Source organism: Meriones unguiculatus, chromosome X (genome assembly GCF_030254825.1).
Source record: "Meriones unguiculatus strain TT.TT164.6M chromosome X, Bangor_MerUng_6.1, whole genome shotgun sequence".
Taxonomy (NCBI): Eukaryota; Metazoa; Chordata; class Mammalia; order Rodentia; family Muridae; genus Meriones; species Meriones unguiculatus.
In genome coordinates, this window is record NC_083369.1 from 138,452,952 (window position 1) to 138,466,303 (window position 13,352).

Consider the following 13,352-nt stretch of genomic DNA (forward strand, 5'->3'; position numbering starts at 1 on the left):
AAGTCCTAGTTGATATAGAAGTGGTTTTGGGTTGCTTAGCTATGGGTTTTTTTAATCTACCCAATTTCTGACTGAGGAAGGAAGGGTGTGGTTATGCTTCTTCTGTTCTAAATACCTTAACTCTAGGCTTTCAGTCTTTGGGGTGGGGGTGGGAAGCTGAAATTCTTTCCCCACAGTCTTTGTTCTACCAGACAGGCTTTTGATCTTATTAAATTCGGGGGACCTACCAGCCCTCCCTCCCATCACATTTATCAGCATGTTGTGGTGATGCTATCACGTTTTGTATTTCTAGAACCCATTTTTTCATTCTCTATCAGCTACACCATTTCCCCCATATCGGCTGCCAGTCCATCCCATCACCCATCTTAGGTACTATCTGCTACTGCTCTTTGCGTTTTGATTATTTATATGTGATCATGCCTCCTCCAACAAAACTGCAATTCAGGAGGGCAGAAATTTTGTCTACCCGATTCATTGTTGCTTAATTTCTGCAAGAGTGATCCAATGGTTGAAACTAATTCACATACACTGGAGTCTGGGAGATGAGATCTCTAACACTGTCATGCATATAGCAAAGCTATCATGGAGCACTAATCGGCAAAAAGGAGTATTTCTTTTGCTCAAGGCCACACAGCTAATTGGTGTCCATACTTAAGTCTATTTGTTTCGGATGATGTTCCATCTTTTATGTCCAGGCTGCACCCTAGACCAATTAAAACAGAACTTGGTAGGAATGAGAGAGAGCCAGGTAACATTTTTTCTAAGTTCTCTAAGTAATTCTGATATGCAGCCAAGATTGAGAACCACATTAAATCATGAAATAGGGTCAAGGTAACAATATGCTCCTCTCATGCTACATCGAATAGACAAAAAACATTTGGGAAAAATTAAAGACATGTCTTAGGGAATGGAACATTCAGTTTTACATGTTTGGAAACATCAATGAGAGGGGGAAAAAACATGTCATAGGTCAGGACCACACGACTATAAGAACTAGCATGTGTTAATCTCTAAATGTGAATTCTGAAGTCAGAGAAATGGCTTCATAAGGTGGGTGTCGGCATTAGAATAAAATAATGGAAATATATTTGAGGTTAGTTCCTAAGAGGCTATTACCCAATAGTCTGCTTAGACCTCAGGAAAGTGACTCCAGGGATTTCGGAAGGATTCTTTGTTTGCGTCACTGAAAATGGGCAAAATTCCAGCTGTGTTTATAAAAGGAGAATTTTTTTGACAATGAGGGATAAAAGGCCTTAGGAGTTCTTTTCTCTCTCTCTCTCTCTCTCTCTCTCTCTCTCTCTCTCTCTCTCTCTCTCAAAAGACAGCATGGCAGAGAGCAGCCATACTTGGTGGTTCATTTCATTCTAGAATCAACAAACCCTTTGGTCAAGGCCTGTTTTTGTGAAGCTTGGGAATGTGGCTTGAAAGAAAAAATGAGAAAATAAAGGATGTCTGGCTTGTCCAAGGAATGTTTTAAGTCAGTGAAATCTCTGGAAGCAAATACTCTGCTTAGGGTTCCCAATTTTGAGTCTCAGGCTCCACCCTTTGGATAGCACTCTAACCACAGGGTACTAATTTTATGCAATTAGAACTCTTTACAGTGATAACTTCTTAAATACAATGTAGGATTTCTTAGGCTATAAGGAAACACCAAAGTAAGCTGGTATCTAGCAGTTCAGAATCAGATTTTCTTTAGCTTGTTTGCAGCCTATACAATAACTAGATACTGGTATTATAATGTAAATATCTGGGTGTTATAAATGAATGCAGCACCCAACTGAAATTATACACTATCTTTACGTTATCATATTCCTATTCAGAAAAAGGTCCAGGGGGACTTTCCAGAGGTATGAAAATGTATAGATTAATCTGCCAATCACTTCTAGGCTTTGACCACTTGCTTGGTTAGCATATATGGGAAAACAAAGCTAAGGAAGTAGAAGGTTCCCACTCATTTCAGAACTTCACTAGGATGGAATCCTATGTTTTACAGGAGGGGAAACAAATCAAAGTATTAAGAAGCTGCTGGAGTTGGTCCAAATGGAAACAAATTAACATTTCATAGCACACAGTTATCTCTGGTTACCTTCATTTTATACAGTGCTTTGTCCTCATAGATATAATCTGCAGTACGGATTTCATGCATTTTAACACTAAAAACAAAGGAATATAGAATAATTTGTCTTGGGTTAATATTCAATAGCATGAGTTAGAAACATGGACTTTTAGAATTCAAAGGGTTATTTAGTTCAGTTCTGTCCTTTTATGGTTTTGAAGATTTAAACATGAAGGTGTTGAGCTTGGAGACAGATCATTGTGAATGATTTTTGATTAGAGAATCTATAAAGCTCAGAGTTTTTACAGTTAAGAGACTTGTATGGTTTGTTTATTTTATACCTGCTTTAGACTTATTTTCTATTACTAAAATGAAATATCTGAGGCTGGTAACTTTATAAAGAAAAATAAATATTTACTTATATAGCAGTACTGGAGATTGAACCTGGGGCTTTGCTAGAAAAGTACTGTCACTGAATTTATACCTCAATCCCCATCTTACTTTCTAAAATTTGTCAGACAGGGTGTCATAGCCTGACCTTGAACTCTCTCTGAAGTCAGCCTAGTTTGTCCTTTAATTAACGATCTTCCTACCTCAGCTTCCTGAGTAGCAGGAACTACAGGCCTGTACTACAAGTTTTGTGGATAAATAATTTCATTTAATACACAGTTTTAGAGGTTGAAGTTCCAAGGTCAATGGCTGCATTGATTTAGCCTTTAGTAAGAACCAATAACAAAAATATGTAGTGGTGAGGACACATACAAGGAGAGATGATATGGTGAGCAACAGGAAGCCAGAAAGAGATGCTAATAAAGATCTTTCATTAAGACCCACCTCTTAAAGGGTCCTTCTCTTTCTTAATATTGCCTCATCTAGCACCAAGCTTCCAAGACACGAATAACTGAGGGAAATACTCAAATCGTGTTCAAACCATAGCAACCCCTTCTCATACTCTCACTTGGTTATATCCAGTTCTTTTTGGCATAGGAAAAAAAAATGAAGCGTAACTAGCCTTAAGTCAGAGGAACTTCAGGACACTGACCATACAGTCTTTGAAAAAAGGTGGGCACCTTAGGGTTAGGCAATGAAAGAATGAGAAAGAGTGGGACAATGCTTGTTTGAAATTCTTAAGGCCTATCATCCAATGCAATGGAAAAAGATGTTCTTTAGGAATGCTACAGATTCAAGTTCAACTTGTAATGGGAAAATTATATGTGATTCTCTCTATGTGTGTATCTCAACATTGCCATTTTCTAGTCAATTGACTATTTTGAACAGTAACATATCATCTTTCCAGTCCCTTAAATGTAATATTATATATATGTAATATATATTAAGTATATATATTACATATATATACACATATATACTTAATATATGTATACATATATGTTATATATAGGGTATATATATACATATATATACTTTTTGTATGGTGAATATAAAAGACTCATTTCAAAACAAATACACTATGAAATAATTATGATGTAATTTTTACTACTATTTATCTTGAGTAGTCATAATTTCCTGCTTTCCTGTTGAGCAAGTGACCAATATGTTTACTCTAAGTTGTTTATGTAAGAAAAAGTAAACTGTGTTGACAAATTAGCTTTAAATTGACATATTGAATTCTGTATAATTCTGGGGCTGATCATACACTTGAATCCTGCATTAAATTAATTCCATGTTCAAAACCAGGGTAAACCAATACTGTTTCCATGACATGATGTTAATTTATTTTGTTTTGTTTTGTTTTTTTCTAAATACATAATGTAATTCAGGGCTTTAAGAAATGATATTCCCAGTGACACTCTATTGGAGAAAACTGATTTGCCCTTTGCTAGCAGGTATTAATTGCAAACAATGTCTGGGACCTGGTGGGAGGGACCTGGTGGGACCTGGTGGGACCTGGTGTCCATTTCCCCATCTCAGTGTTAGGACCACCATCTGGCTTGACCCTGTACAGGCACTATGCTTGCTGCCACAATCTCTGTGAGCTCATACGTGCATCAGTACTACTTTGTTTTGACATTTTTTTTTGTCTTACTGTTTTTTTTTTGTTGTTGTTTTAATTTTTGTGGGTTTTTTTGTGTTGTTTTTGGAGAGAGCAAGAGTGAGCATAGAGTTGGGTGGGTAGGGAGGTAGGGAGTATTAGCGTTTAGGCAGTCTGCTTCTCAGTTCTCTAACAACCTATGATGTAATCATGTGTCATCCTCCAGGTGTGTGGCAGACACAGTTCAGCTGTTCCTGAACAAGCTATGAAAGGACCAACCCTCCACTTTGTCTTTCTCTTGGGCTCTCTTACCTTCCTCTCTTACTCTTCTCTCTTGCTCTCTCCACCTCTCTTTCTTTCCTGGGAGCTCCCACCATGTCTCTTTCCTTTTCCTCTTCCATTCTTTACCTCCATCCAGTAAATCTCTTTCATATAATATTTGTTGTATGCATGGCATCATTTTTAAATAAATACTAACAGGGAGGATCTGGAAGGGGGAGAAGGAGAAGAGAAAAACATGATCAAAATATATTGCACAAAAATATATTAAATAAAAATAAATGACAATAGTAGAAGAAAAAATTGATATTATCATCTGTGAGCATAGCAAATCATAGAATGAATAGTCTTTGCTGATAATCAATGTAAATACAAAATAGATAAAATCATGATGACACATTCTAAATTTCACATTGTGTTTGAGGTACCAAAGTATCTGATATGGACATAAGATCCAAAGGAGATTATCATTATTATTCTTATTTTTGTGTTACACCTTAATTTGTAGTTTAATATTAAAAATCTTTCTGTATCTTTCCTTAACCAGTAGGTAATTGAGGGTCAAGCAAAATGCTTTAAGATTAGCAATTAGAACTATTAGGACATCGTAGCTGTCAGAACCAACACACCTGCATTTATTAATAGTTGAGTGATGGTTGTGCAAATCTCTCAGATTTCTGTCAACTTTAACCTTCGCAAGGAGATTTTCTTCTCGTTTGTTTAAATGAGGAAATGTAAGTTACGTTCCTTTTTCAAGAAGAAAAGTGGGGGAGGGTACTGTCTTGTATGAAGCTGCCAGTAGTAGAACCTTATGAGCTAGAATTTGGGAGGAGCAGGGGTTGAAAAAGTTATTGACAGATTGTTCTCAAAGCCATCAATGAGATATGAAGGAAGCACAGGCGGAAGGAGAGCTAAGCAAAGGTTTAGGTTCTAAACAAATCAAAAATTTCCTGGTTTTTTGAGACAGGGTTTCTTTGTGTAATATCCCTGGGCTGCCCTGGAACTCACTCTGTAGATCAGGCTGGCCTTGAATTCCCAGAGATCTGCCTGCCTCTGTCTCTCAAGTGCTGGGACTAAAGGCTCGATCTGCCACACCCAGAATAAACAAAAACTAAGCATTGCTTCTTAACTGGAAGAGAAGCTTTACAAGCATAAGTCATTGCTAAATTTAGTGCCTTCATTTGTACAACAGTCGGGGACACAAAGCAGAGGGTGTTTCTTTTTGGTTTTGTTTTGTTTATTATTATTATTATTATTATTATTATTTTAACGGAACTGAGCTTGAAACCTGGGGCTTTGTGTATGCTAGGAAAGCAATCTACCACTGAGCTGCATTCCCGACTGTCATAGGCATTTGTTAAATAACATTGGTGGGAAAAATGAACTAGACAAAGCCAAAACCTTTTCCCCCAAAATTTCGTAATGCTGCGTTTTAGGAATCAATAAGAATTCATGTATAGTTGCTGACTAAAAGGGAAGGTTTTCTTTTCACTAAGGTGCTTGCCCTCGCGCGTGCACACACAGACACGTTAAAAGTAATATTTTAAAAGATGTATTTATTTATACAATCTTCTATCTGTATGTATGCTGGCACGCCAGAAGAGGACACCAGATGTCATTATAAATGGTTGTGAGCCACCATGTGAATGCTGGGACTTGAACTCAGGACCTCTGGAAGAGCAGCCAATGCTCTTAACCTCTGAGCTACCTCTCCAGCTCCCTAAAAGTAATTTTTAACCTGGGTGTGGTGATGCACACCTATAATCTCAGCACTCAAGGAAGCAGAGACAAACTGTGAGTTCGAGGCCAGCCTGGTCTACAAAGACAGTCCAGGACAACCAAGCCCATCACAGAGAAACCCTGTCTCAAAAAAAAAATTTAAAAAGGCCACAGAGGAAGACAATGCAGACAGTCCTGATGAGACCTGATAAGTTAGGGTCAGAAGGAAGGGGAGGAGGACCTCCCTTACCAGTGGACTTGAGGAGGGGCATGGAAGGAGATGAGGGAGGGAGGGCAAGATTGGGAGGGAATAAAGGAGGGGTTACAGCTGGTATACAAAATGAATAACTAATTAATAAAAAATTAAAAAAACAATTAAAAAATAAAGTACTGATGCTATTAGTTTTTTTTTCTTGTTACCTTTTCTTTTTTTTTTTTTTCAATGCAGTTTATTCAGGAACCTTGAACAATCATCCGACCCTGGGGAAAGCCAGCCCACAGCTTAAATAGCCTCTGGGTAGCCAACCCCAGCGTGCTACGTGGGCAATGCAGATAGGTCCACATACACGGAAGCAAGCCAGATCCTCAGCCTTAGCCAAATATGGAGTTGTTTGTGACAGAGAGCACTCACCATCAGGAAGGTGGAAGGCTGAAACCAGCTCCATCTTTAAGGCACGGCATTACACAGCTCTCTAAAGTTCCCCCTTTTTGTTTTAGACGCATCAGGCAAGAGTAGAGGTCTGATCTCTGATATTAGAAATAAATTGGGACTTTGTACTGATGTTCATTTAGGTGTCATCCACCCAAAGAGCATCAGACCCGTCCCATACCTTTTTCTCAGAGGCGGGACCTGGGGCATCAACCCGCATGCAACCAGACATGCTCTTCTCTGGGTCGAAAGCGGCTGACCCTGAGTGCAGTGCTTAGCCTCGCATCCTGAGCGAGAAATTTACAGAAAGGGGTGGGAGCCTGGGTAGAGGGAGACCACTTGCTTTATAATTTATATCTCAGGAGCCATTTCTCATTTGATTCTATTTTGCATGTAGCTTTCACCCTCATGTATGGTCACAGACTGGCATTTCTACCTCAGTTTGAAACCTATCCTCCAAGGTCAAAGAAAAATAAAGTATCAGAAGGGACAACACTTGTGTTGGGAAAATAAAATTGTGTCCTGAGGTCTCTAGTGAATTTCTATGTAGATGTCAGTGTCCAGAATTGTGTTATCTGCATGGAGAACAAGGTAGTTGGTGACACAGGGAACAAACTTGGGATTCTCTTGGGAAGAAAGGTGGAGGTGATTTGCATAGACATCTGTCATCGTAGCAAAATACATGAGGCTCTGTGGGTGTAAACAAAATGAAATATTTCTTCCTAAGGCAAAATTAAGAGAAAAAGGGAAAAAGGAAAAATATTGTTTAAAACTCAGGTCTATTTTTTTTTTTTTTTTTTTTTGAATTGTAGCTTCCAGAGAGCTAGGATTCTTCCCAATGTCAACAGGAAGAACATACTTTCAACACAGTATCAGATCAAGGTGAGGTTGTAATGGAGGCTCTCTCGCCACTTCTGTTTTTCAACAGAATTCCTGGACCATTGTTTCCTTTCATCATGGCTGTTTGGTGTTTCATCTGTGCACTGGTAAGGGCATCAGATAATCAATTTTAACTTCTTTTCATTCTGAAATGTTCTTGTCAGTGTCGCCATTACTGTAGAAGACTATTAGGTACTGTCATGCCTCATGGAGGGTCTTGAGTTTCTTTATGGAGAAGCTTTGATTATTTCCAGATTTTTATTGAACACATTATGAGACCACTGAGACAGGATAAGAAGTAAGAATGACTACTTTTTGCACTGGGCTGTTATTCCTGGCTCTCTATAATTGAGGTGGAGAAAGAAAACACTTCAACAAAAATAATTTCAGAGGCATGGCTGGTTGGTTGTCTCACTTTTGATCCCAGGACTCCTGTAGGTCATGCATAAATATGAAAAGGGCCACATAAATTTCAGTGATATTTTTAGTTAAAAATCTCCTGCTGATATAATCACCCTTTCCATCAAGGGCGATCTTGGTGTATAATTCAAAGTCTGGTTCTTCTGGTAAAGTACCTCTTTGCCAAGAGTTCCGAATTTCCATTTACATCCTTCTTTCTCTAAGTGGTTGTTCATGCTGGCTTTGAATTGATGTGTTGACCTTTTTGTGTTTTTGTGTCTTCCATTCATAAAATTATTTGTACATTATGGTTGTATTCACAGCAACTCAAATATCCTGACCCAAAAGTGTTTACCTAAAATCAGTGATACCAGCTTTCAAGGACAAGACATCATTTCTGCAACTATATTTTATATTTTGTATTGACTTTCTCTCTCTCTCTCTCTCTCTCTCTCTCTCTCTCTCTCTCTCTCTCTTTCTGTGTGTGTGTGTGTGTGTGTGTGTGTGTGTATGTGTGTGTGTATATACACATGTAGTGGCCAGAAGACAACTCTCTAGAAACAATTTTTTCTTTCTATCATGTTTGATCTTGGAGAGGAAACTCAGGTTGTCATGCTTGGTGGTAAGTACCTTTAGCAGTTGGGCTATTCGGACAGTGCAAGTAGAATTTTGAATCACATTAAGTAATAGGGTACAGTCACCCTTCTACCACCCACCCCCACAAAGACTGAGACTCCTTCATTGTTGCTGATTGGCTAGATATTCTTTTGTTGTTGTTTATTTGTTTGTTAGGGCCCATTGAATGGAATACCATATAATAACCCAGTGACTTTCCTGTGACAATATTACCTCGTTATACACCCACATGACATACTTTTTCGTCTGCTTTTCTTATTAGATTCACTAACAGTCCATTGTTGTACCATTAACATTTAATGGCTTAGGAAGAAGAACAAGTTATTATACAACTCTTGGCAAAACCAGCCCTGGTATAGAAAAGTTATTATGTTTTATTATGTTTCAGGAAGTTTTAGCTTTCTTGCACCCTATTTCTTATCATTAAGGCAAGTTTTCTATTCTTCCTAGACCTGCTGAGGTTGTAAAATGAGTAGAATGAGTAAAAGAGGGACAAGGGGACCAGAAATACATACAAATCAAGCAGAGTCATTTCTAGTGCCTGCACTTACATCAGTGATTAATCAAACTAATGGGGAGTTCTAATTTAGTGCTTTGCTACTCTTATGCCCTGTAATTGTGGTGTCTCTGAATCCAAAGGAAACACGTTGTGCTCTGCATGCCCAGGCGCATAGCTTTTAAATCTTCATAACTCTGTAATTACTACAGTGCTTTCCTTCAAATCTGGCTCAATTTCACTTCCTTAATGAGCACCACAATCTTGATAAAGTTTGAAGTTTGCTGCTTCTGCTGTTCACAAGGACTCTATCCCAGACTGATAATGTGAGTGACAGATTTTACTCTTTCTTTCAAGTTCCTCTCCAAAAGAGCTGATTGATTTGAGGACCACCATCGTCATAAGCACTTCTTCTGGGTTAAGGCCAGAGCTGAGTGTTTTCATCAGAGAAGGGCGCCTGCAGAGCAAGTATGAAACAGTTAAAAGGGAGGGGCACGGGAGGCTTATGAACCCCTGGAGAATGGTTGTTTAGTTTTATTAGTGCCATGTGCCCTAGAGACTGTGGTTCATCTTACCCAATTGAAGACTTTCCTTATAGCAAATGTATTAAAAATCTCCCACTTCCTCTTCATAAACTCAGCCCTCCAAAGAGTCAAACTTACAAGTCAGCTTTCAAAACAAAGCAACCTATTTTCCCACATTTCGCCCCCTGTACTGCCTGGTTTTCAGATGTTTTTTAAGCTATGCTGGAATGCCATTTAATAATTATGTCAGGAGTGTATTTTCCCTTGCAGCTGCCTGGAGGTTCTCATTTCACCACATGGTGATGCTTGGACTCTAATTTTGTCTCTGGGCAGCGCAGTTTCGAGACCCAGCACTGAAGTCCTGATTGCTTTTAGAATCCCTGCTCCAGTCAGTATCCCAGACAATTCTAATTGCTCTGGGATTCTGGATACTATTTAATTTCTATCTCTATTATAGCTTGTCTGGCTTGGCCCTGCAAATCTTTGTTTACATGTCTGCCTGCATCACTAGACTGCACCTTTTCAAGCAATGTTTGTGCTTTCTTTCCTTTTCTATCCCTAGCACCTCACAGAGGTTCCCAACCATAATGAATGTTTGACCCAGTCAATGGAAGCATCCGGCACAAGCCTGCTACACAAGCGGAAGAATGAACATGTGAATGAAACTCCATTGTTGCTCACCATCACCATCTGCTTCAACTCTGTCCGTTAGTTTAAATTAGGTATTCAAGTCCTGAATAAATCCAGACTTGGATTGTTTCAAATTATATTCAGTTGTAAAATGTAAGGCTAAGCGAAGATAAGGAGAAGTACCAGTGGAAACAGTGAGTAATCAATGATTTTCTGCATGTGAAGATAACAAGGCTGGTTGAAAGAATTGTTGGATTCACCGTCTTTGGCCTTTTTGGGAAGTCATTTAATGTCATTCATTTTTCCATCTGACAATGTTCTCCTGTCAGTAAAATGCTGAGGGAAACTTTTGTATTTTAGAATTGATAAACTAAATGAAGCTCTTTGAGAAAAAAAAAGCACCAAATAAAATAAAGAGAACTTTCAATTGCAGTATTGTCTTTATCTCCCTTTCAAATTATACTCATGATTATCTATCTGTCCGTCTGTGTGTGTAGATTTACTTATATTTATGGGGACTTAACTGAATGATGTATTAATTAATACATTTCTTCCTGGTGATTCATGATGAATAGTATACCAAGTCAAATTCAAGGCTGTTAACTAGAAAACTAATGCAATGAAGGCTTTGGGCGCAATGTTTACGCTATAAGCCACACCCATGGAAGCATGCAGGATTCCTCAGTCGAGGTGGCTTATAATGTGGCCTTCCGGCTTTCTTCTATCATCCAGCAAAGCTAAGGGGGAAAAGGGCTTAGTAAACCTCACAATCAATATCTACTGACAGTTAATTTGGGAAAAATCTCTTGATGACCCTAAAGGTGGCGCTTCTTCATGCAGAGAGCAGTGAGGACCATGTTCCACATCCCTTATGCTCCCTTTGTGTATGATCCCTTTCCTTATGTTTGGAGGCTCTCTCATCTTTAGATTTCATTTCCCCTTATGGCGTCCTTTGTACTGAAACTTTATTTGTAACTGTAGTGTAAGTATAGGTTAACTATGGACTCTCAGAACTCTGACGTGAACCACATCTCTAACAAATTTTCCAAGAATGGCCACCTCTCCTGTCTTTCACCACACCATTATCAAATCTGTTTTCCTCCTTTTCAAAATGCTGCCAGCATCATATTTTGTGTACAAACCATGTTCTCTTGATTCCACATTGTGATATCCTTATTTAAGTGGAATTTATATTTCTAAATTATGAAACAGGTTAGGTAACATAAATTGGGATGGAATGTTTATAATTTTTCTCAATAAAGTTAATGGAATTTTTAAAAAATTAACAGTTTTTTACTTAGTGGCTTGGCTTTTAGGAGTGAGTTACTGTAACTAAAGCTGAGAATAGGTACAGTTGGGTGGAGGAAGAGACTTCAGTCACGACAACTAAATAATTATGCTAACACACTCTAAGCATATAGTGAATGGCTGAGTTTTTAACACATTCAGTGTGTCTATTATTTAGATCATGGCTTGCATCTACTGTGAGCTTTCCCACAAAAATGTTTCCTCTAACAATGTCAAGACTGTTAGAGCTGGTAAAGTGGTCCTGATATTTCTTAGATTAAAAAAAAAAATCACCAATAATAATGCTGACGTGGTGTAGATGATAGACTACTGAGTCGGGAAATTTTGACAAAGAATTTCTGAGGACCTTTGTTTTGGCACTTGCTCCAGAGGAGACTTGGTGTTTTGTAAAGTCTAACTTCCTATCGGGCTGTGGAAAGCTGAGTGAAGCTGTGGGGCATGGTGATGCACACAGGATATTTCATTTCTTTTACAAAGGCCTAAGGTTTACACTGATAACACATTTGAGTTTATGGGGAAACTGTGCTGGTTTCGGAGTTGTATAAATGACTGTCTAGGATTAGGCATTTTAAAATGCTTTTATTTTCCTTTTATTTTGGAAATAACGCACAGGAAAGGGAATATGTGCACATGGATAGTGTGTGTGTGTGTGTGTGTGTGTGTGTGTGTGTGTGTGGCAGGGGGGAGAGACCAGGCAAGAATATAACTAGGCATCAGAGTCTAAATTAATAAAGCAACTTCAACTTTGATTTTAAAAGACTTCAAACTTTATCATTTTATTTGTGTGTGCACTCACTATGGTGAGTGTATAGAGGTTCGACGACAACTCTGTGGAGTCAGTTCTTGCCTTCTATTATGTGGGATCAAATCCAGATCTTTAGGCTTGGTGGTATCTTTAGCCAATGAACCATTTTTCCAGCTCTAGCAACCTTGACATTGTTAGCGGAAATATGTTTGTGGGAAAGCTCAGAGTAAATGCAATCCAGGATCTGAATAATATGCAACCTGAGTGTGTTGAATACTCAGCCACTGACTATATACCCCATCAGGATTACATGTGGTTGCTACCTCTTAAATTTTTCAATATTCTTATTCAATAAAACAGGAGCCAAGCAAGTGGGTGGCACAGGTCTTTAATTCCAGAACTTAGGAACTTGGGAAGGAGAGGTAGGCAGATATGAGTTTGAGGCTAGGTCAGTCTACAGAGTGAGTTCTAGAAAAGCCTAGGGCTACACAAAGAAACCCTGTCTTAAAAAACAAACAAACATACAAACAAACAACAAAAATGAAAACACCACCACCAGCATCAATAATCAGCCTCCCCAAACCCCCAAAATCCCAAACCCCAACTGCATGTCTGTAATGGGGGTATGGGAGGCATGAACTACACGGGGGGGGGGTTTGCAGTGGGAAGGGAGGGAAAGACTGGAACTAAGAAGCTTTCTTAATGTTGCCCTCTAATAGATATCAGAATTTTTAGGTAGTGTTACTCAAGTCTAGCTATCACACTGTTTTCTAAAGATTCACTTATTTCTAACAACAGAGAAATGAGAGGGCACCAACAAAACATAATAATGAGCGTGATCATTTGTGTTGGTTTTTTCTTTGGTGACATTAAAAGAAACTATCTTGGAAAAATCACTGGAGACCACCAAGGGGGGAAGGGAGAGGAACACTGAGAATCAAGGACATCAAAAACCAAAACCAGCCTTTTATTATTATTATTATTATTATTTTAGCTAAGTGACATTGTTAGCACATGAGTAGTAGTCCAGGAGAGTAGA

At 38.5% G+C, this 13,352-nt stretch overlaps 1 long non-coding RNA gene across 1 annotated transcript in view; it reads right to left on the reverse strand.

Annotated features, from left to right (window-relative positions):
* The window catches only part of LOC132650099 (uncharacterized), a 79,127-nt gene that overhangs the window by 62,857 nt on the left and 2,918 nt on the right, over nt 1-13,352 (reverse strand). Inside the window, exon 2 of the long non-coding RNA XR_009588467.1 lies at nt 4,362-4,536. This is a non-coding gene — a long non-coding RNA (uncharacterized LOC132650099). The remainder of the gene's footprint in view (nt 1-4,361; nt 4,537-13,352) is intronic.